Here is a 25,288-nt window from a genome sequence, read left to right on the forward strand (position 1 = left end):
TCTCTCTCTCTCCTCTTCTTATAAAAACAGAGTCCCACTCTGTTAGGATCCAACTTGTATGACCTCATCTAAATCTTAATTAGTTCCCAAAGACACTATCTCTAGATTCTAATTACCTTGGGGGTTAGGGCTTCAGCATATAAATTTTGGTAAAATACAGTTCAGTCCACAGAAAATAGATGTTAATCTGGAACTTAAGTGACATCTTGGAGCTAAAGATAGAGTTGAGTATGCCTCGTCATGAAAATAGATGAGTAAGCCCAGGGGGGCATCTAGAATAGGAAAAGAAAAGAGTCACGCACTCTTTAACATTTATGTTGTACTCAGAAGAAGAGATAGCCAGGGAGACTGAAAAGGAAAGGTCAGTTGGAGGACAAGAAGAAGGCAGGATGTCTCTGAATTTAAAAAAGTAGAGAGTTGAATATAGAGCTGAAAATTCAACAGTTATCAAACAATACGTAGAAGTCAAAGAAAATGAGTCAGAAACTATTTTACCTATCTGAACAAGTCTTTAGCTCTTGGCAGTACACGGCAGTGGTGACATTCACTCACTCCCCACTTCTTACTTGCTCCTAGTTTGTCTTTGGCTACTTCATTTATCCTTTTTTACAACAATTGTCTGTCACATTTCTTGTAATGAGCAATGTTAATGGTATAGCATTAGACTTCTCAACTATATAGAAGTTTTTGCTTGGTATCTATTCCTCTGTAGAAAGCGGATTATAATTTTTAATGTTTTTATCTTAAAGTCATCCTTGATTAGAGGTTGTCTGGGATTATCAGGGACAGAGTGTTGAATTTACAGAACATATCTAATTGGAGAAAAATTGTCACAGGTAAGTCCTCCTTTAGATGTCAGACTGTGCTGGTTCTCTATTTGGAATCATTTGAATGATGTAAAAGATTTATAATGCAGGAGACATAAGCTTAGAACTGTTCAAGCATAATGTTTCTTGGGAGAAATAAAATTTTTTCAAAGAGCTACTTTTTTCAGAAGGAAAGATACTGAGACCTCATATTTAGAAAACTTAACATTCCCATTGTTAAGAAAAGAATATTAGGAAAAGATGAAAAAAATAAGTTTTGTATAATATCTAGAAATATCATGGGAGAATAAATAGAGACTGGGAATTTATCTCCAGATATTTCCATGGCAGAGGCATTTCCATAAGCTTAAATTTGACATTATTTTGAATTAAAAAGAACATAAAAATAAACAGAATATTTGTTGTAAAAGTGTAGTTTTTGATATGTTATTATATATTTTATATCAGAATATTTGTGGGAGCACCTGGGTGGCTCAGTTGGTTGAGGATCTGACTCTTGATGTTGGTTCAGGCCATGTTCTCACAGTCGTATGATCAAGTCCCATGTGGGGTTCTGTGCCCAGTGAAAAGACTGCTTGAGATTCTCTCTCACTCTCCCTTTGCCCCTCCCCCACTCACTCTGCCTGGCCTCTGTCTCTCTCTTCCCTTCTCTAAATAAATAAATAAAAATCTTTTAAAAATATTTGTTAATGAAAAAGATAGTATAATCTCCTTTTTTTGGTAAATTTTGCCTATGAAAAATATAAAATTGGGGGTTTTGTCATCAGAAATGAACCTTGGTATTCACCTGGTAACAGCTGCGTCTCTAGAGCATCGTAGACAAAGAAGGAGGGTAAACTTTTAGGTAATGCTGAACCTCCTCGCATGCAAGGGCATTTATAATGACAGTGACATGAATTGAAGGAAATAGTGACATTGTCCTAAATAACATACTTTGAATTTTTAAAATTATTTTATTGTGGGCAAAATCTGAAGTCATATAAGGTCACAGTATATTATAGTTTATTATTTTGCCTGTGCTGTTTTGCTAGGGAAATAAATTTGATTAGTCTGATAAATTTATTCTTCACAAGGGCATTTTTTTTTTTTTACTCAATAGCCTGTAATTTTATTATAGCTCACAAATTGATTTTTTTGTTTTATGATTTGCATCAGTATATTCCCAAGCGTGAAGTTATAGATAAGTATGCCTATCATTGAGGATTATTTTTTAATATACCCCTTTCTATAAATATGTATTTCTAAAAAAGGCAACATAGTTGCCCATTTCCCATCTTCTAACATCTTAAAATGTTCCATGTGTTAAAATAAATAATAGATAACTTTTCTGTGATTATTTTAGCCAATTCTTTAGGGTAATTGAGAAGTGCACATGGAACATTCTCCATGATAGACCATATTCTAGGACATGTTATAGAACTTAATAAATTTAAAAGAATAAAAATCATAGAAAGCATGTTCTCTGAACATAAGTAATAAACTTAAAATAAAACAATAGTAATCTGAAAAATCCTCAAATACCTGGCAATTTAGAACAATAATAATTAATCCACAGAAGAACTTTCAAAGGGAACCGCAAATATATTTAATATTGAAATTACAAAATGATAACATTTGTGAAATGAAACTAATACCACTCTTAGTGGAAAAGTCATAGCATTAAATGCTTATGTTAGAAAAGAAGAGAAGACCTAAATCAGTAATCAGATTTTCTACCTTAAGGTACTAGAAGCAGAAGAGCATATTAAATTTGTGAGAAGCCAGAAGAAAGAAAATAATAAAGAGCAGCAATATGAAACTTAGAACAATAATAGAGAATAATAATAAATAATATAGAAATTTAATTGAGCTAAAAGCTGATGTTTGGCAGGGGGAAGCATTGAATTTGACAAACCTCTACCCAGACTAACTAAAAGGGAATAAAAAGAGAAAGAGATGGCAGAAATTGTCAAAACTGGAAATGAAAGGGCATATCACTACGTTTCTCACAATGTTAAAAAAGATTTTAAAGCTTATTATAAACCATTGTATACCATAGATTTAAAAATTTAGATAAAGCAATTCCTTAAAAGATATAGAATACTAGATTTAACTCATGAAAACATAGATTACATGTATAGTCAAATCTGTAGTTAAAACTACTTAAGAAGGAAAAAGTCTATACTTAGATGGATTAAGTTGTAAATGCTATTAAACATTTAAGGAAGAAATAATACAAACTCTACCCAGTCTTCCAGAAAATGGAAGGAACACTTATTTCATTTTATGAAGCCAGGATTTATCTAATACCAAAACCAAACTGTAAATATCACTGAACAAACAAACAAACAAAAAACCCCAAACCAAAACCAAAACAAAACAAAACTACCAACAATAGGTGGTAATGGATGTGAAAGTCTTCAACAAAAACTTAGGGAAAAACAGTCCAACAATATATTAAAGGGAAATTATGTCATTAACAAGTGGGTTTATCTAGAGCATCCCAAGCTTGTTTAACATTTGAAAATCAAGCAGTGTAATATACTTTTGTTAAATATGCTTTTGTTAAATTTCTACTTTCAGATTCATTCTCATTAGCAATATTGCATTTTCAATTACAGCTTTCAGAGGCTTGTGACCTAACCAGAACAAAGCCAATAGAGTGTGATCTAATGGACCTTCTCAACTTTAATACATAATATATCTCTCTGTTGGGTCAAGAATTGAGTATTCCCTCAGGCAGAAGAGATTAACTGAAATCTAATTTTTCTTTTTCTTTTTTTTTTTTTCATTGACTTTGTAATTCTAGGAGTTGTTTTGTAGATTGTTCAGAGTTTTCTACATAGAAAACAATGTTATCTGAATAGGTCTTAAGGGGAAAGATAGAGTTCATAACTAGACCTACACCAAATTGTTAGTTTTTCTAAGCAGTGTGAAGTAAATGTAGTAGAGAAAGATAATTTTTTCAATAAATGGTGTTGGAAACTTTTGGACAACTTACATGTAAAAAAAAAATGTTGATCTGACACCTGCACAAAAATTTGCTCAAAATAATTATAGGCTTAAATGTAAAGCATCAAACTATATAATGCCAAGAAATCATACGAGAAAATCTTTGTGTCTTGGATAAGACTAAGAGTTCTTAGATATGATACCAAAGTTATGACCCATAAGAGAAAACATTAATACATTTAACTTTATCAAAATAAATTTTTGCTCTGTAGAAGACTCTGTTAAGAGAGTAGAAAGAAAGCCACAAATTGGGAGAACATATTTCCAAATCATTTAGTTAACGGAGGATTTGTATCCAGGATATATGAAGAATTCTTACAAATTGATAATAAGAAAACCTATCCAATTAAAACAAATGAGTAAAAGATGAACAAGCTCTTCACCAAAGAATATATGTGGATGGTATATAATCACATGAAATGTTGCTCAACCTCACTAATCATAAAGGAAATGCAAATTAAAAATAAAATGAAATATCACTACACAGCTTTTATCATAGTTCAGATAAAGGAAAAACTGACAGTAATGGATGCTAAAGAGGATATGGAATAACTGGTCAATATAGAACAGTTCTCACAGTGCTTGTCAGAATATAAAATGGTCCAGTCACTTTGGAAAACAGTTCATCAGTTTTTTTTTTTAACAAGTTCAACATAAAAATTACTGTATAGCCCAGCAGTTGCACTAAATAGGTATATACGTGAGAAAACAAAAATTTATGTTTACGCAAAGTCTTATACATAATTGTTTTTAGCAGCTTTATTCGTAACCACCAAAAAATGGAAACGATCAAGATGCCCTTCCACCAGTGAATGGATAAACTATGATGGAACCGTACAGTGGACCCTCAGCCCTGAAAAGGAATGAACTATTAATATACTGCTATACACAAAAACATAGATGAATCACAAATATATTTTGCTAAGTGAAAGAAGGCAAACATGAAAGACTACGTGCTGTGATTCCATTTATGCGATATTTTAGAAATGACCAAAAAATAAATTTTCAGAATAAAATTAGTGGCAGTAGGTGAAGTTTCCCTTGGTTTGCTTACTGCTCATCATTTCTCTATTCCCATTATGCAGTGGTGTGTTTGTGTGTGTGTGTGGTAATTTTAGTAGTAAGTATTTTACATTAAAATATTATTAGCCATCGAGATGAATGTGAACAGCCTGTAGCATAATTCTTTTCACTTGAAATGATGGTCAGTTGGAAGCCAAATGGACTTTAAGATTTAGTGTAATCTAGAATTTTAGCCCTATAACTAGGTTATATTTTGTCTTCACTGGTTAATGTTACTGCAAATTGTTTCTCTATCACTGAATTGCAAATAGGAGTAGTAAGAAAAAAAAATTAAATATCTATTTATTTATTTTGGAGAGAGCAGGAGCAGGGAAGGGCAGAGGGAGAGAGAGAGAATTTCAAGTGACTACCCTCTGAGCATAGAGCCCAGAGGTGGAGCCCATCTCACTTCCAAGATCATGACCTGAACAGAAACCAAGAGTCTGACACTTAACTGATTGAGCCAGCCAGGCACCCTATGAGTAGTAAGAAAATTAACAGATGTCTAGCATGCTATTACTAAACAATAATTTCTTTCAAGTAGAAAACTCTCAAATTAGAGCAGTTTATTTTATTTTATTTATTTTTTTTTAAAGATTTTATTTATTGATTTGACAGAGAGAGATCACAAGCAGACAGAGAGGCAGGCAGAGAGAGAGAGAGGGAAGCAGGCTTCCTGCCGAGCAGAGAGCCCAATGCAGGACTCGATCCCACGACCCTGAGATCATGACCTGAGCCGAAGGCAGCGGCTTAACCCACTGAGCCACCCAGGCACCCCAAATTAGAGCAGTTTAAACTATTAATTGAGGTTTAAGTTTAAACAGTATGTTAGATCCGTGAAGACAGACGTGCTTTGATCACTGTTTATTTATTAATGCCTAGAGCAATGATTGGGACATAGTACATCTGATAATATTTGTTGGATAATTTGTTGGATAAGTGAATCTGCAAAGAGAACACATCATAACTAAATATAATAAAACATTTTTCTAAGATTTTTTTTAGCAAAGTCTAGAATATATATACCTTGAACATGTTTGGGATTTTAGTATTATTATATTACTGATATGGTCGTTGAACTCTTAGTCACATTTGGGGAGGGGAAAAATGAAGAACAAATAATCCTCTTTGAGGTGAAGATCTCATTCCATGCCTAATATCGAAGATACCTAGTAAGTCTTCATTGTTGACAGATTTATAAACCTGACTTTTTAAAAAAATTTATTTTTATTTTTAAATTTCTTTTAATTTAATTTTATTTTTTCAGTGTTCCAAGATTCATTGTTTGTGCCCCACACCCAGTGCTCCATGAAATACGTGCCCTCCTTAATACACACCACCAGGCTCACCTAAACCCTCCAACCCCCCACCCTTCCAAAACCCTCAGTTTGTTTGTCAGAGTCCATAGTTTCTCATGGTTCGTCTCCCCCTCCGATTTCCCCCAATTCAGTTTTCCTTTTCTTCTCCTAATGTCCTCCATGTTATTCTTTATGCTCCACAAGTGAAACCATATGATAGTTGACTCTCTCTGCTTGACTTATTTCACTCAGCATAGTCTCCTCCAGTTCTGTCCATGTTGATCTAAAAGTTGGGTATCCATCCTTTCTGTTGGAGGCATAATATCTCATTGTATATATGGACCACATCTTCTTTAAGCGTTTGTCCATTGAAGGGGATCTTGGCTCTTCCCACAGTTTGGTGACTATGGCCAATGCTTCTATGACCATTGGGGTACATATGACCCTTCTTTTCACTGCATCTGTATCTTTGGGGTAAATACCCAGTAGTGCAATTGCAGGGTCATAAGGTAGCTCTGTTTTTAGTTTTTTGAGGAATCTCCACACTGTTTTCCAAAGTGGCTGCACCAACTTGCATTCCCACCAACAGTGTAAGAGGGTTCCCCTTTCTCCACATCCTCTCCAACACATGTTGTTTACTGTCTTGTTAATTTTGGCCATTCTGACTGGTATAATGTGGTATCTCATTGTGGTTTTGATTTGAATCTCCTTGATGACTAATGATGATGAATATTTTTCATGTGTCTGTTAGCCATTTGTATGTCTTCTTTGGAGAAGTGTCTATTCATGGGAGAGGATATTCACAAATGACACTACAGACGAAGGGCTGATAGCCACGATCTATAAAGACCTCCTCAAACTCAACACTCAAAAAACAGATAATCACGTTAAACCTGACTTTCTATTACTTACTAATTTTTAATGATTTTTTTGTTTTTATATCTTTAACTTATCCATAATAAGAGCTCTTTGGTTATTTCTCCTCAATATATATAAATTTATCTATTCTGAAGAATTATTTATTAAGACAAATTGAAATTTTTGTGCCATCTATTGATACAGCCTGTTTGCTATTAGTGTGCAATTTAAGAAATACTGCTATCACAACGTGACTTCCTTAGAGGCCTTCTTTAGTCATAAAGTGAGAATATTTCATATTATAGCCCTTTTGTCTAAATTTACGTATATCTAAAATTGCAAAATTGATCCCTTGATATACATGATATATTCTAATTGTCTTGTATGGGAGCCACAGATTCTGAATTGCAGATACCATCATAGCAAATGCTATTTAACTTATGCAAAATTTATACAATGATGGCAAACAAAAACTTCTGGGAGAATAATTGTTTTACCACAAAGCAGTTTATACATCTCAGACTCAATTCCTAAATTGTAAATCAGCCTTGATTTAGCATTAGTTCATTTGATGCACACAAGTAATAGGAAGAAAATGTTCTTAGTGGCCCATGGCTGGCATATGGGTGTGAATGTGTGTCTGTGTGTATAAATTCACACAACTTTTTTCACACACTTTCTTCCTTTAACTAAAACGACTTTTTTCACTTTTTTTTTACACCATCATGTGTTGTTGCTTTGACCTCTGTGGACAAGGAAAGCTGCCCTCTGTTCCAGTGAGGGGCTGAAAAGAATACTGCAGGGATCTAGAAGTCTGAGGATGGTTCACAAACTTGACAGGACATGGAAACACTTGTGGAGTTTTTTTTAAAAAGTACTGAGCCCTTGGATCTAGCCTCAGGGCTTCTGATTTAAAATGTATTGTGGGTATTAAAATGGATATTAGGATTAAAGGAACCAAAACAAACAAACAAACAAACAAACAAACAAACAAAACCCTGACCCCCTGGAGGACCCTGATGGGCAGGGAAGTTTGAAAACCACTGCTCTAGAAACCGTAGTTTCTATACCTGCCTAAGAAACAGGGATACTTGTGTACTTAGAAACAGAAGCAACCATTGTATTTAAAAAATGTATATAAGTTATTTTCTTGAGGAATTTAAGGTGATTTGATGTACCCATCAATCTTCAAGAAGGGCTATGAATAGGGGCACCTGGGTGGCTCAGTGGGTTAAGCGTTTGCCTTCAGCTCAGGTCATGATCCCAGGGTCCTGGGATCTACTCCTGAGACGTGCTCCCTGCTCACTGGGGAGTCTGCTTCTACCTCTCCCTTTGCCATTCCCCCTGCCTGTGCTCTCTCTCTTTCTGTAAAATAAAATAAAATAAAAATAAAATCTTAAAAAATAAGGAGTATGAATTAAGGTGTAACTTGTTCTTTCTGTGGAGTGTACAGAATGGAAAATGAGTCAGGAAACATGTCTTTCAGTGGTGATTCTGCTACTTCCTAAATATATTGCATTAGCTGGGCTTTTTATGAAATTTAGTTCCTTATGTATAAAGTACAGATAGCAATGTAGTCCTTATGGGATTTGGAAAATTAAGCGGTATGTGCGAAGGTAATTCTTAAAGTTTTAAGCACTGTACAGATTTCGGGTGTAATTATTCACTGCTATCCATAGCCTATTTCTGGCCTTTCATGTGCATAGAGTATGATTTTTGAGATCAATTTACTGAATAACATATTTACTGTTAACCCATTCATGTTTTTGTTCATTAGAAAATCATTCATTCAAATGTCGGTTAAGTGTTTTTCAGACACTTGTAAGTAGATACCTAGTTCTTATCTCAGTTGAATCACCATCCAATGCAGAAGAAAGACATGTGTGCATACACACACACATTTGTATTTTGGATGGCGGGGGTGAGAATCCAGAATATGCACAACTAAAATATGAACATGACAGATCAAGGAGGTCATTTTGGAGTCCTTTAAAGCCTAAACCCAAAAATTTCAACTTTAAGGTATCTTTCTAATGCCTCTTGGGCATTGGCATTGTGGTGCATGGAATGAGATACACTGTGATTAAGAAATGTTTTTATTGGGAGGTTATAAACTAATGGATAAATGTTTAGACTCTGAAATCATACTGTCTTCACTCAAATCTTTGCTCCACCACAAGTTAGCTGCACAGTCTTGGGCAGATTGTCGACTTCTGTGTTTTACTATCACCTGTAAAGTAAGCTAATAATGATACCTGCTTCTTGGAGCTGTTATGAGCTTTAAAGCAGTTATACCTTTAAGTTTCTTTGAATGATGCCTGACACAGAGGGAATGGTAATAATTTACAAGTCATCGTAAGATTTCTTTGATGATCACTTACTGAAGAAGAATATTCTTTCTGACATTTTATGCATCAAAATGGTTAATTGGAAATCCTTTACTCTTATGGTAGGTGGTCGTCATTACTCCACTGGAGAAAAAAATGATTTCATCAGTAAGTTTTAGGAGAAAGCAAAATACTTTTATTTTAATTCAGTGTATCAATATTTTCTTCTTCTGCTTTCAGTCTCAAATCTAAAAATTGTTATTCATAAGACATTCTCATCCTCTGGGTAATACTATGTGGCAGTTTTAAAGAGAACATCTGTATACATAGAAAGTGCTGCTATAAAACTTCATCAGTAGAAAAGATAGCAAACATGTAAGAAGCTTGGGACTGCAGCTAAGGCATGGGATTGTGTTCATTTGGTTTGACTGTTTATCATGAGTAGGACATGATTACAAGCTAAACTACACATTTCAGATGGATTGGTATTATAAATCCAGTGGTTATCTTGTTCTTTGATAAAAATCTTTATTTTATAGATTTCAGGGCCTGTGAAGTGGTTTATAAAATGTGGCTTCTTCCATGACTGAATGTATTTTATTGTAGAAATTACTCACACTAGTTTAAATGGGGAACCTTCTGGACAGTTTTTAGACTGTGGTATTTTGCTTGTTTTTTGCAATAAGTACATTATTACTTTTTAGCATTCAGCTCTTGTTCTGAAGCCTGAATAATATGTATATTTGTAAATATATGAATATTATATTTATATTTGCATATTTACAAATATCTAAAATATATAAATTATGTATGTTATACATAAATTTTAAAGAGAGAGTCTTTTGATAGGAAATGCAGAATTTTCATTGCCCTCTAATTGTATTTTTTATCTTTAGAAAATGTGCTGTGTTTTCTTTCTGGGCAAATACTATGACAGAATTGATCAAAACCAATGTAAACACCATATTAAATTTACACACAAGAGAAGAGGTCCATGAATTAATTTATATAGATCATTAAGATGACCATAAAATATATTGACAAATGAAAAATTCAGAATTCCTTCAGCCTGGCTTACCTTATTGAGAGTATATTTTTTTAAGCAGACATAAGAATTTATACAGAAATATAGAATTTTTCTCTTAGGATATAAAATGTGATTTGTATTTAGTTACTGTTGATATAGGAGACTGCTAATGTCCTTTAAAATAATCATGATATTGGAGATGAGGTTTATAATGCATATCTAATTCAAATACAGATTTTACTGCATTTTTCTTTTTGTTTCTGTATAATCTTTAAAACCAGCCAAAAGGTTGGCTAAGGTATGATGTTTTCAGCATCCCAAGGCTTTTATATTAAGTAACCATGATTTGAGTCAGGCAAAAATCAGCTGCTAGTTTTTTCCCTTGATTTCTAAGAAACAAAGAGAAAAAGAAAGAAAATTGGAGAGATGAAACTATTTTGCCAGTTTAACAAGAAACACCTAATTCTTTGAGTTAAATAGCATATTGATGAATTTTTCCCTTGGATTGTAAGCTTCTGTAAGACTCTAGGGAAAAGGCCTGTGTATTTTCTTCTGTTCTGTACCTTGAACAGTCCTTAAATATCTGGATGCTGCCTCCTCTGTGTTTTCATCAAGTTTCATGCCTTATAGTGTGATTTAGAGTGAGTTTTTCTTATATCTGTATTTCTGACTAGTTTGTAAACCTCCTGACAATAAACAGTATGATTAATAACATTTGTTTCTTCCCATGGCATTGTATAAACCAGGTGTTTGGTAAATTTATTATGTATTTTCATTCCTAATAATTAAAACTGGGATGTTTTATAATTGATTTATAAAAATCTTAATACATGATGTTCTTTCTACACAGTGACTGTAACTTAACCACTCTAAATATATCCACTCTGTGACTTGATGCAGCAAACTTACTGGCTGTATATCATAGCTCTTTAAATGAGAACAAGATCAGGATTTTGATGGGTGGGAAGAGCATCGGAGGAACTCAAGTCAAACTTGGCTTCTTTCAATGTCCATTATCATTTCACTTCTTTGGATCTGTTACCTTGCACATAAGCTGGAAATGATGACATTTGCTTTATTAATCACAGTTTTGTTTTTTTCCCAGCCACCTTAGAAGTATGTACTGAGGATCTGTTATGTGCTGCTCATGATTCTAAGTACTGAGAATTTAATCCCTGCTTTCAAAGAAAGATCTTATGACCAGTGGGATAGACAAACTAACAAACTCTTACTACAGGGTAATATGTTATGATAGTATCATTTGAGTCTTATTTTTTGGTCCTTAAATGTCACCTCCTCAGAAAGGCGATCCCTGAGCGCCCAGTCTAAAGCAGTCTCTCAGGCAATATCATAATCATTTTTAAAGTGCACAATACTCTATAAATCTTCCTTATTATCTATCTATATCTGTTTATTTGTCTGTCAGTCTCTCAATAGATCAATCTACCAATCTGTCAATATCAAACCTATCAATAGAGATAGCTTTATCATGATTTGTTTTCTGTTCTCCTCAAATGTAATGTTAGACCCATAGCAGCAGATACCATTTTATTTACTTTCTTTTGTTCCAATTTTATTAAGAAATAATTGACATATATCATGGTTTGAATTACATATATTGTGAAATGATTACCACAGTTGATTCAGCTAACATCTGTCTTCTCATGTAAATAGAATAAAAAGAACAGAAAAAAAAATTCTCCTTGTGATGACTACTCTTCGGATTTACTCTCTTAATAATTTTCTTATATATTATACAGCACTGTTAGTTATAGTTACAGAGTTGTACATTATACTCCTTATACTTATTTATCTTATAATGGCAAGTTTGTATCTTTTGACCACCTTCCTCCATTTCCCTTTCTGGCTACCCTCCTCTGCCTCTGCATCTAACAACAAGTCTCATCTCTTTTCCTATGAGGTTTTGTTTCATTTGTTTTGTTTTTTAGATTTACATTTAACTTAGAAAACATACAACATTGTCTTTCTCTGACTGACTTATTTCACTTAGCATAATGCCTTCTGGTTTTATCCATGTTGTCACAAATGGCAGGACACACTTGTTTTCTTTTTATAACTGAATATAAATTTTGTTTAGTAATGATTTTGTTTCTTGTGCTTTACATGTTATATCCAGAAATCCTTACCAAGACACATGCCAAGGAGCTCTATTCCTATGTTTTCTTCTAGGAGTTTTATAATTTCAGGTTTTACAGTTAAGTCTTTAATCCACTTGGAGTTAACTTTTGTGAATGATGTACAGTATGGGCCCAGTTTTATTTTTTCATATGTGAATATCCCGTTTATCCAAGCACTGTTTACTAAAGAGACTGTCTTTTCTCTGTTGGGTATCCTTGGCACGCTTGTTATATATTTGTTGCTTGGGCTCTTGATTCTGTTCTGTTGGCCTTTTTGTCCTTTTTTTAAGCCAGGACCATACCATTTTGATGATGATAGCTTTATAATATAGCTTGAAATCAGGAAGTATAATACCTCTTACTTTGTTATTCTTTCTCAGAATTCCTTTGGCTACTTGACTCTTGTAGTTCTACATAAATTTTAGGTTTTTTCCTACTTTTATAAAAACTACTATTGGGGGGCACCTGGGTGGCTAAGTGGGTTAAGCCTCTGCCTTCGTCTCAGGTCATGATCTCAGAGTCCCGGAATCTAGCCCCACATCGGGCTCTCTGCTCAGCAGGGAGCTTGCTTCCCCCTCTCTCTCTGCCTGCCTCTCTGCTTACTTGGGATCTCTCTCTCTGTCAAATAAATAAATAAAATCTTAAAAAAAATTAATGGAATCTTGATAGGAATTCTGTGTTCTGTGGTCAGGCTCACTAAATGCCTGGGACTAGTCCGCTACTATATTTCAGCTGTGGATTAGTATGGATTAATGTTCCTGCACTAGGAGGTCAGCAGGCCAGAATCCACAGTCTGTATGGCTTATTGTTTCCAGGCTTGAATCAGTCTGAGTGTACACTGAATTCCTTGGTCGATTGAGACCCTCAGTTTGCTCTGCACATGAGGGAAGCCAGAGGCTGTGCTCTCTGTTCAAGTGCCACAGTCACTAGGGCTGATGAATGGGCTTCCCAGTTTGCTGTGTGCTCTGGTTAGGATCTCTGGTTAGAATTGAAGCTTGCAGAAGGGAAGTGGGTGGGGGGATGGGGTAACTGGGCGATGAGCATTAAGGAGGGCACTTGTGATGAACACTTGGTGTTATATGCAACTAATCATTGAACCCTACATAAATAAAATGAATGATGTACTCTACGTTGGCTAATTGAATTTAGTTTTAAAAAAAAAAAAAGAAAATGAATGAAGGCTATGTTCAGCAATAAGTGGGACTACAAATTAGATTGTCTGCCTGGTTGCAGTGGGGGAAGCAGTTCTAAAGCCAATGAAGCTTTGTTGTCTTAACTCAAACTGACCCGCACCCTAAGTTCACTGTCCTTACAGGACCACTGGCTTTGTCCTGCAGACTGTTGACTCTGCCTGTCCTTGTCTTTGCTAAAGTGCTAATGGGCAACTCTGCTTTGGTGTTTTCACTGTTCCTTCTGGTCAGATGGGGCTGGAAGCCACATTGTAATTTACCTGGAAGCCAGATTGTAACTTATGTCCCAGCCCCCTTGCTTCTGTGGGAAAGGGAGGGGCTGCTGCATGCTACTCTCGGCCTTAGGATGAATTAATCTGCCTGACTGTGCATGTCATGACACGCCCTCATGCTGGGTATTAGTTTTGCTGTGCAGGTGATCAGCTCTGGCTGTCCACCTCTCAGCTTGAACACCACTGGGTAGCATAGCTTCCAGAAGTTGTTGCCAACCTTTTGGTTCACATGAGATGAGAAGATTCTCTCCACTCTCTAAGGGGCTGTGATTTAGCACCTTGCTTGGGTCTGAGCAAACTGGGCTTTAAGTCAGGCAAAACTCATCATGTGAGGATCCTCCAGATTTGCATCCCTCCAAATCCCCAGCTCAGAGTGCATCTCGTCCTGGTACCGCAGGTGAGCAAATCTGCTGGTTGGGCATTGCAGGTATGAACTTGGTTTGCCAAGGTCCATGTGCTGTTTGTTGCAAGTCCTTCCCTCATTCTCCATCACAGTCAGATTTCCAGTGCTGAGCTCCACAGATAACCCTGCAAGATCCTCATGGTTCAAGATCGGTGTGGGACATTCCACAGCATGAACCACATTCTGGAGGAGGTTGGCTGTCCCTTCTGGGTTATCTGTAGGAACCAGAGGCTCACCTCTACTTGTGGTGCTGTGCTAGCCTGAGGGAGAGACAGTGTGGTCAGTGTGTAGCCCCTTCTCTTACCCTTTTAATGCAGTCTGTCCCGGTCTCTCGGGTGTACAGGGATGCTTCAGTTCCAGCCCCACATTCTGTGATTCCCTAAGTGGTGTCCTGTTCTTGAGTAGATGTTAGTTGTTCTTTTTTTGATGGGGCACAGCATCAGGATTGAACTATGCCACTGTCTTGGTGATGTCACCCCCTTTATTCACTTCTTTCTCTCACCTCTTAGAATTATGCCTCGTATGCATAAAGCTTCCATTAAATATTTATTAAATAAATGAATGAAAGGATATTTAAAAATACTTGGGCCATGGCAGTACTGATAAGAAGACTTCATTAATTTCGTAGGTGTTTATTATGTGTCCACTGTGTTCCAGAGGCATAGCACTTGCTCCTGCAAATGCTTAATCTTAGTTGGGCGGAGAGACAGACATCAACCAATTATGTAATTACAAACAGTTGTAAGTACTATGAGGGAACAATCTAGTGTGAAGTGTGTCTGTCTAACAAAATTTTTAACCTGATACGAAAGTTCATAAACCTTTGAGGATGCTGCATTTGGGTTAATATCTGAATGATTTAATTGTGCAAAATCAGGCACTAAGATGTGCAAAGGCACCATGACAGTGGCAGCCAGGCTCTTGTGGGTAAATGCAGGACAGTGTGGATGAATTCTGGGGAGTACCTGGGACGGTGGGAGATATGTGACTGAGATACTGTCCCCAGAACTTGTACAGCGTTGAATTATGCTCTGTGTTGATTGTTGACATCAGAAAACAAATTGAATCTAGAGGGAATAGTATGAGCAAAGGGAGAAGACAAAAAAGAGTCAGTGACACAGTGCCCTTGTCCTGGGATATTACTGCCCTATCCTGAAATACCAGCCTTTCCTAAATCTCTCCTCACACTTTTACTGTAAAGCTGTGAAATGTTACACGCACACAAGTGAGGTATCTAGGAAATAGTTGTCAACAATGACAGGACATACAGGTTGTTAAGAAAATAAAAAGCTGTCTGTCCAGCTGGAGCAAACTGAATTGAAAACCATGTGTGAAGTGTGAATAATAGAGAATCGAGAATTTAAATACATGAATAATTAAGTAAAAATATTTATTGAATGCCTGCTTTGCATAAAGGAAATAGAAAGTCTAGTCCTACTTTCAAAACACCAGCTGAGAATTAAAATTTATGTATGTGAAAAGTATCAAAGCAAATATATGGCTGACACATAGTTTAAAAGAGAAGTGATGAGCAAGGTCTGGGCTTGGTTAAAGATATAGGGCTCTATAGGGGATTAGATTTTAATTAAATTTTGAAAACAGAAGTAGATGTATATTAATAAGTAAATGGAGAGAATGGGAAAGATGTTAATAACAAAGGCACAAAGTCTAAGTCATAAAGTAAGAATTAATAAAATTTGTGAAGTTAACATACAAACTGGTTTTATGAAAAGACTGAATTCAAGAGTATAAAAACTAAGTCTATAATTGAAAGCTACCTTGACAAAATCATTTTAGTGAAGTAGATATTGGACTCTGACTTAAAAAGGGAAAAATAATTCAACATCTAGTTAATATTCTAGAGAAACTGCCTAATCATTCATGTACAAGTATTTGGATGATTTTCAAGTGCAATGTAAGTTGATACCTCTTAAAAATATTGCCTTAAATGATACTTTTTTCTATTTTCGAAGTATCATACTTGTTTTATTGACTTGTTTCCTAACATTCTACATTTTCATTTTCAAATAATATTAAGGATGAGTAATATTTTTATCGAATTTATTTATTTACTTGTTTATTTATTTGGCTGATTAATTGAGGGAAAGGGAGAACCCAGGGGGAGGGGCAGAGGGAGAGGAACAAGAAGATTCTGTGCTGAGCACAGAGCCCAACATGGATCTTGATCCTGTGACTCTGAGATCACAACCCGAGCTGAAATCAAGAGTCGAATGCCTAACCAACTGAGCCACCCAGGCACTCCAGTAATAATTTTTGATAAAACATGTTCAAAGACTCTGTCAAAGGCTTTGAAAATAGCAAAATACTGCTTTTCTTTCAGTTGAATTGATTACAAACTTGTTATTCACTAATACAATGGATATTATTTTGCCGAGTATCAATTTCCCATCTCATATAATGGTAATATATTTTCTTGTGTTCTAGGATTTCACTTTGTGTTAGAATTTTAATTTTAATTCACAAAGTGAAGTCCTAGAACATGTAGTAACCCATTGATTTTACTTAAAATATTATTTTTATATTGTTACTAACATATTTCCACTTATTTTTTCTAAGACTTATTTGCTCATTTTAGAGAGGGAGAGCATGAGTGGGGCCTAGGGGGAGATAGAGGGAATCCTCAAGCAGACTCCCCTCTGAATGCAGAGTCTGGCACAGGACTCAATCTCACAATCTTGAGATCATGACTTGAGCTGAAATCAAGTCGGACACTCAACCAGCTGAGCCACCCAGACACTCCACTTCTACTTCTTTTTCATATAAATCACAAGATACTAAGGCTTACCATCTTATTAAGGCTCAGAAGTTAAGTAATGCTTTAGGTTTTAAGTAAAATGTCAAGGGGCACCTGGGTGGCTCAGTTGGTTAAGCAGCTGCCTTCGGCTCAGGTCATGATCCTGGAGACCCTGGATCGAGTCCCACATCGGGCTCCGTGCTCGGCTGGGAGTCTGCTTCTCCCTCTGACCCCTCGCTTCTCATTCTCTCTCTGTCTCTCTCTCAAATATATAAATAAAATCTTAAAAAAGAATTGTACTTGCATCTATAAAAATATTGTGTGACTTATCTTTTTTAAATGTTTTTAACTAACATGTTACTATACATGTAGTAGATAGTTAGTCCTTGTGTGTTCAATCATTTATCATGCATCTACTTAAAATGTGGAATAATTACTTTGAGAGGGCATAAATGAATGTGAAATAATTATTCTGGGAATTCATAAAAAAATGCATGATCCAAACCAAACTGTTCATAGGCTACTTGCAAGAAGAATGTGTGAGGGCTATATTATAACATTATCAGTGTCAAAACAGAGTTTGTACAAAATACTCTAGAATTGTGAGGAAGACATGACCAAGTCTGCCTGGTGAAGTCAGGGAGACTTCATCAAATAGGTGCATTTGAACTGCATTAAATTCTGTATCAGAATTTATCTGAACGGAAATGGAAGAAAGGACATTTCAGATAGAAAGCTGCTTTATGCAGATGCTCAGAGATATTCATCATCAGTCATGTGATATGGTGATATTACTGGCTTGGGGATTTGAGGAGGATTTGAGAGGGATAGAGGCTGACCACCAGTCCAGGTGCTAGATCAAGACGGGCCTCAGTTGCCGTGCTGTAGAGCTAGAGTTTGGTTCACTGAAAAACAGAGTAACAAGAAAGATAAGTTGGGACCCTGTGCAGTAGGCTAGGTAAGAGATGATGCATACAGGGTAAAAGATAGAAATTTGACGAGATGTTAGAGGCTTCTAAGAGGTCAGTTCTGTACAGTTCTAGTAAATGATTAGATGGGGAGGTGGGTGAAGAGGAAGGGGAATAAAGGATGATTCTCAGGTCTGTCTTGGCCAAGTATTTAAGGGAACTCTGGGGCTGGAGCAGCTTTTTGGAGGAGATAAAGAATTCAGTGCTAGTTATGGTTAATGAGAGGTAACTGGGGGAGGTAACAGGGTAAGATATCCAGAGGGTAGATGGATATCAGGTCTAGCTTCCATTTGGAAACCATCACTTGGAACAGATAGGATATTAGGTGAGCCTCAGAAAATGAAGTGTCTAGTACAGGGAAGAAGAGAAGACATTCTGGCCTGACTGGTGACCTGTTCTTAGAATAATGAGGAGACAGATATTATTAAATTCAGGGTGTGCTGGAGTAGTGTGTAATAAGGATGGATCATGGAACTGTAGAGTGAAACCAAATTATGGGGGGAAGCAGTAGAATAATTAAGAGCTATGTGCCTTTTAATTGAAAGGTCTTTTAGAAAAGGGGAATGACATCACATGATGAAAAAGCTGTTTAAGTACCACTAATCAGGTAGAGGTTGATGGGGAGACATTATTATAGTCAAACCCACGTGAGTGAGTATTGGTTCCTGTGGTTAGAAGAGATAGGAGGGAGGAACGTAATAGCCATGATATAGGAGACTAAAAATGAGTGAAATGGAAATTTATGTTCGAATGATTAATAGTTGTATTAGTGATTTGCTTACACTTAACAAATGTTTTTTGTTGTTACCATGTTGCTTCTTATCTTTTTTCCACTTAGCTGTGTTTTCCAAGAAATTATTCCTCTGTGATCTCTGTTTCAGTCCATTTGGTCTTTTCCTTCTGTTCTGCTTGACTCTCATCTTTTTCTCTTTGTTTTTGCTGACCTGCTGAGTAGGCAGACAGCTCTGAAGGCAAGTTGTGCTTCATGAGTGGAGGGGAGAAAAACATGTTCTGCAGTTATGATCTGCTTTCTTGGCAGGCAGAGAGAAGCAGGCTTTAAATTGTAGTGAAAAAAACCACCTTAACTTCAAGGTAGCCTTTCTGATGTTACTGTGACTTTAAAACCAAAGACAGCAAAAAAGCAGTAACGAACAGAAAAGAAACCTAAGTAAAAGCAAGGGAACTGTAGATTGCATTTATCTCTTTCTCTCACCAATAAAGAACGATCTGTATGCTTTGACTGACATGCATTCTGGCCATCAAAGTTACTTACTGGTGTGTTTGTATGTTTGCTTGTCTGTCTTGTAAATGGGAAAATATTGAAGGACTATGAATGAGATGGTGATTGCCAAGCACTTGTCTTCTCTTGTAGACACAGCAGATTTCAAGTTGGGTCTGTCAGGGTGTTTGTCTTTACATTTAGCAACTGTGGTGCTGTCTTGGACTGACACCATTCTATTTATTCTCATAACTATTTTATAGATTTAAAAAAATCTAAAAAACTATTAAAAGTAATCCTCCATGGAGGAGTTCTTGACAGGTTAAACCCATGTCTTCTTAGGAACTGTCCTTGTCCTATGTTTGGTGGAATTAAGTACTCTCAAATTTTAATGTTGTAGTCTTAATCCCCGATCCCTCAGAATATACGGTATTTGCGAATATAGTCTTTAAAGGGGTGATTAATTTAAAATAAAGCCACAAAGGTGGGGCCATACTCCACTATGACTGGTGTCTTACAAGAAGCAGAAGAGACAGCAGGGTTACAAACATAGAGGAAGGGCCGTCTGAGGACACAGGGAGAAGGCAGCCATTGGCAAACAAAGGAGAGGGGCCTCAGGAAAAGCCAGATCTGTCCACACCTGGCTCTTGGACCTCTAGCTTCCAGAACTGTAAGAAATACTTTACTATTACTTAAGCCACCCAGTCGATTGTATTTTGTTATGGCAGTTGTAACAAATTAATACACCATACTTTCTAGTTATTAAGTTTGTATTTTCCCTGAGTGAATTTTTTGGTAGCCTATAACTTATCTCTGTTGTACTTGAAAGTACGAGGCATCCTGATGATTCAGTGAATCTCTTACTCTAACTTGCTTTTATACTTGTAATATTATACCAAGGCTAAGTGCTTTCTGTTCTCATTTTCTTGTTAGTGTGATATGTTTCACTTAGTTGCATTTTTCATTTTTCTAGACATTTTGAGTACATTTGCTAAAGCTGAAATGAGAATCTCAATAAATTAATAAATAATGATTTAGTGACATCTGCTGTGTGCTTGAACTTTTATTATTGGTCTTCAAGAATGAAATTTTGCGGTGGAGAGTAATACATCAGGGAATTTTATAGATCTTATTAAATACAATTTTTAAAAATCTATATCAGAAAGCAGGTTCTCTGATCACCGTGAAGATAATATAGTGATGTAGTCAAGAGTCTGTGACCTGGAGTTAGCACACTGTGGTTGAAATCCTGGCTCAGCCTCTTGGAAGCTGGGTAGCATTGAGCAAGATAATTAATTAAATTAAAGTCTCATTTGTTCATCCATAGGATAGTGATAGCAGTAGTAGTGCCCAAATTACAGGACTCTGATTAATGCTGAGTAAGCTAGTTAATAAAGCAAGCACCTGGTTCATGGTAAATACTCCCGACATCTGTGCCATTAATAATAATAATAATAATAATAACAATATGACAATTATTATTATTATTTTCTGAATCTTACTGCTTACTAATCTGAAAAATCACTTTGCATTAATACTGTTCATATTAGAACCTTGTTTAGATACTCAATTTTAATTAGGGTTTCTCACCCTTGGCTCTATTGACATTTTGGGCTGGAAAATTTTATTTATTTATTTATTTATTTATTTATATCTTATTTATTTATTTTTGACACAGAGAGAGGGAGAGAGCATGAGCGGGGGGACTGCCGAGCAGGAAGCCCGATGTGGGGCTCCATCCCAGAACCCTGGGGTCATGACCTGAGCAAAAGGTAGCCATTTAACCTACCAAGCCACCCAGATGCCCCAAGGGCCGGATAATTCTTTGTTGTATGAACTGTCCTGGGCATGCAACATGTTTAGTAACATGGGGGAAATCGGAGGGGGAGATGAGCCTGAGAGACAGTGGACTCTGAGAAAAACGCTGAGGGTTTTGGAGGGGAGGAGGGTGGGAGGTTTGGGTGAGCCTGGTGGTGGGCATTAAGGAGGGCACGTATTGCATGGAACACTGGGTGTGGTGCACAAACAGTGAATCTTGGAACACTGAAAAAAAATGAAATTAAAGAAAAATTAAAAATATAATTAAAACAGATCACCTGTAATGTAATACATAATTTATTATGGCATAAGGCAAAAACATCTTGGTATATCTTTTTTTTCTAAAATAATGTGTAGAATGGAAAAATATACTTGCCTTAAAAGATTGATCACATACATTTTCATGAAGATTTGCATTTGGATGAAACAAGTTACACCTACATTTGATCAGAACCAACTCCAATATCATCAGCGATGGACGCAATTACTGTCTGATATTTTTCGTGTACTATAGAGCACTTTGACTAACGTAGCATTGGGGGCAGGAGAGAGAAATATAACTATTCATCAAAGAGTGCTGCTATATTTCATTGTTAAATGTGTAGAAAGATGAAGTGGGGGGGATTTTAAAAGTACCACAGAGGCACTATTTTGCTAGAGAAATAAAATACATGGCAGTCAAATGTATACCATCCTTCTAAATTACAGTATAAGTGGAAATTATTGTGGCTCAAAAACCCAAAAGAAAGTTAAAAAAAAAAAGTTCAGTGTATATGTGGGTATTCCAAAGTATAATGATAGATCAGATCTTGTGCTGACATCTGTTTAGGATCAGTCAAAATGATCAGCACCTGTCAGTTACGGTTTATTATTCCTTTGCTGCTTAAAAATTGGGGTGTATCAGGGCGTCTGGGTGGCTCAGTGGATTAAAGCCTCTGCCTTTGGCTCAGGTCATGATCCCAGGGTCCTGGGATCGAGCCCTGCATCGGGCTCTCTGCTCAGCGGGGAGCCTGCTTCCACCTCTCTCTCTCTGCCTGCCTCTCAGCCTACTTGTGATCTCTGTCTGTCAAACAAATAAATAAAATCTTTAAAAAAAATTGGGGTGTATCATTACTGATATACTAGTCTGTAAAATAGGCGCGCGCGTGTGTGTGTGTGTGTATCAAATTATACCAGTGTAAAAGTCAAGAGCTATAGTACCAAATGGATCCAGAATTCAAGTTTTACCAAATATAGTGAGAGAAGATTATCTTCCTTTTTTTTTTAAAGTTTATTTATTTGTTTGTTTATTTATTTGAGAGAGAGACAGAGTGAGAGATAGCATGAGAGGGGAGAAGGTCAGAGGGAGAAGTTGACTCCCCATGGAGCTGGGAGCCCGATGCTGGACTCAATCCCAGGACTCCAGGATCATGACCAGAGCTGAAGGCAGTCGCCTAACCAACTGAGCCACCCAGGCGCCCAATGATTATTTTTCTTATGAAAAAAATTACAATTTTAGTAACTTTTAGAGCCTGATGGAGTTTTTCAAATGTTTACTAGTTACGGTAGCAGGTTTTTGTGTGAAGAAATTACATAATCTTTTATGGGCAAGGTGACAAGCCAGAAAAGAATGGCTTACTTCTTTTTTGGTTAATGTGTAAGTTTTCTTTTGTTGCCACTTTGCAGATGGTATCCCAGAGTTTTTTCATAGGATTTTTTAAACTACCTCTTTTGTTTGCTTTTTGTTGGATACCATTTCTCTTTGAACAATACCTGTAAGCCTTTCTAAAATAATAATATAATTCTATGTAAATATGTACTTTTAGATGTAATAATAATTAACAGTTGCATAATTTTACTATAATGATTTTTTAAAAATTAAAATAGTAGGGTGATACAGATGTCGTGGGGAAAAGTGAGCCTTTGGGTGGACAAGGGCTTGGTAGGTGGAGCAGTGAGTGGCAGAAGTGGTACTAATCCTAGTTCCTTTGGCTCCAGGGCCAGTGCTCTGTGCTTAGTCAGTGTCTGCTAGATCAACTTTTCTCACATCTGTTGCTGAGGAAATGAATAGGTGACTATTGCAATGTGCAGTTCCCTTGATGGAGTCTTTCAAAGACTGATGAAGACAACCAAAAGGTTTTGGAGAATGATGAAACTCTGCTCCCCATTTTTTTTTTTTTTTTAGAAAGCCTTGAGGATCTCTCCTCTGATGCTGAAAAATACTGCAGCCAACTTAGGAGGGCAATAGTATGGAAATATGCTACATTTTAATAGCAAAGTATAAGATATGTTGAGGTGCTCAAAGAGGGAGTATGTGAATAGATTGCTGCTTCCTTTTTGAAGCTGCATAATATCATAATATGATATTCATAATATCATAATGTGTATATATAGATACACATATATACGTACATACATATGTGTGTATACATACACACATGCACATAAACACATAAGTATAGATAAACTATACATGCATATGACATGTATGATATGATAATCATATATGTGACAAATATGATAGTTTATATATAGATACATAGTTTATATACTGCATATATAGTAGAGAGGAAAGTTAATTATGTTAAAATAGTGAAATATTCTAATACTTAATATTTTTGTTATTGTTTTTTCCTACAGACTCATCATCTTTAAAATAATTAATATTACTTTCAGAAATACTGTCTTTATATTGCACTGTACTAGAAAGTAACAATATATTGTAGAAAAAATTAAAAGAAATCACATGTCACTTGTTTCAGTAACCAAAGCTGAGTATTTTATGTCTGCTTTCTGCCACAGACACAATATTTGACCCCTGATCCAAGGACATAGGGTATTATAAACTCTGGAATAGAATATCCTCACGGAAACTTGGGGAGCATTGTGTCAGACTGAGGAGTGATGCTCAGATAAGAGCCAACAGTAGTTCTAACTCTCAGTAACAATATCTCTTCTATCATCTCATGAATCAGACATTGAGTGGAAATCAGAAGATAATGCCAAGGAGACATCAAATGTGCAGAATGTTCTATTCTGTAGAGTAAAACTTGTTAAATTTCACCCCGGCTTAAATCTCAATTACTGAAAGAAGCAAATGGTGAAAAATTACCTCATTCCTTCTGGAAGCTGAAGCTTTTAAACAATTAATTAATAATAAGGGTTCAAATCAAGTCAGAGAATCTATTTCATTAAGCTTTTTCCTTTTAAACAATATATATACTCATTAATACAGGTATCATTGGATGGATGGATGTCATTAGGTGTATAGATACAAGAAATTTTCCTTTCTAGATCAACGTATCATAAATTCTACTCCAACATAAGAATTCTGTGCTGCTTATATGTAGACCACGTGATTCTTATTCAATGTACTGAATCTTACTCAGTAAGCATCTTATTCAGTATACTGTCCTATCCTATGTTTAAACTTCCAAAGACCTATTTAGAAATTATTTTCATTTATAAAACACTATGTATTTTTCAGTATTCATGCTTTTTAGCAAAATTAAAGTTAGGATGTAAAAGAAAGTTGTTTGAATATTTTTTTTTACCTGTTCTCATGTTTATTCTAATACCTGACTGCTTAAAAATCTTCATTAATAATTAATTATATAATTAATTATAATTATATATTAATATTATACAATATTGTATAATATTAATATATAATATATATATAATATATATAATATATACATTATATATATAATTATATATAATATATAATATATATAATATATAATTATAAATAATTAAATAAATAATGATTAATTAATAATACTTAAATGAAGCCCAAGTAAAAGCCAGATTCCTAAGCCTCAAGACTTTAAGGTCCATAAGGGCAGACAACTTGCATGTCTTCTCTGTGGCTGATACAGTCAGTACTTGCTGTTGTGCTTGCCTTCGAGGAGGCACACAGGAAATATCTGTAAAAGTATAAATACTGCAACAAAACCCTGAATTGTCTGAGCTCAGTCTGCTTTACCGAGGTTATCTCCCATAATTGATCTTCACATATTCTGTGTTTTAACGAATGAGCTATTTTTTTCCCTGTTCCCTACATATGCCCCCACTTTCTTCATGTATTTTATGTGCTGCTTCTCCTTAAAATGGCTTGCCCTCATATTGGCAGGCTCCATTTTTCCTATCATTC

At 35.6% G+C, this 25,288-nt stretch overlaps 1 protein-coding gene across 9 annotated transcripts in view; it reads left to right on the forward strand.

Moving 5' to 3' along the window:
* Positions 1–25,288, forward strand: part of GALNT13 (polypeptide N-acetylgalactosaminyltransferase 13) — a 549,504-nt gene that overhangs the window by 136,365 nt on the left and 387,851 nt on the right. The window contains exon 2 of one of the 9 annotated variants that reach the window (XM_047721775.1): positions 750–836. The exons of the other annotated variants lie outside the window; for them this stretch is intronic. The gene's annotated coding sequence lies outside the window, so the exon portion shown is untranslated. The remainder of the gene's footprint in view (positions 1–749; positions 837–25,288) is intronic. 9 annotated transcript variants of the gene reach the window in all.

This window comes from Lutra lutra, chromosome 3, assembly GCF_902655055.1.
Source record: "Lutra lutra chromosome 3, mLutLut1.2, whole genome shotgun sequence".
NCBI classification, from domain to species: Eukaryota; Metazoa; Chordata; class Mammalia; order Carnivora; family Mustelidae; genus Lutra; species Lutra lutra.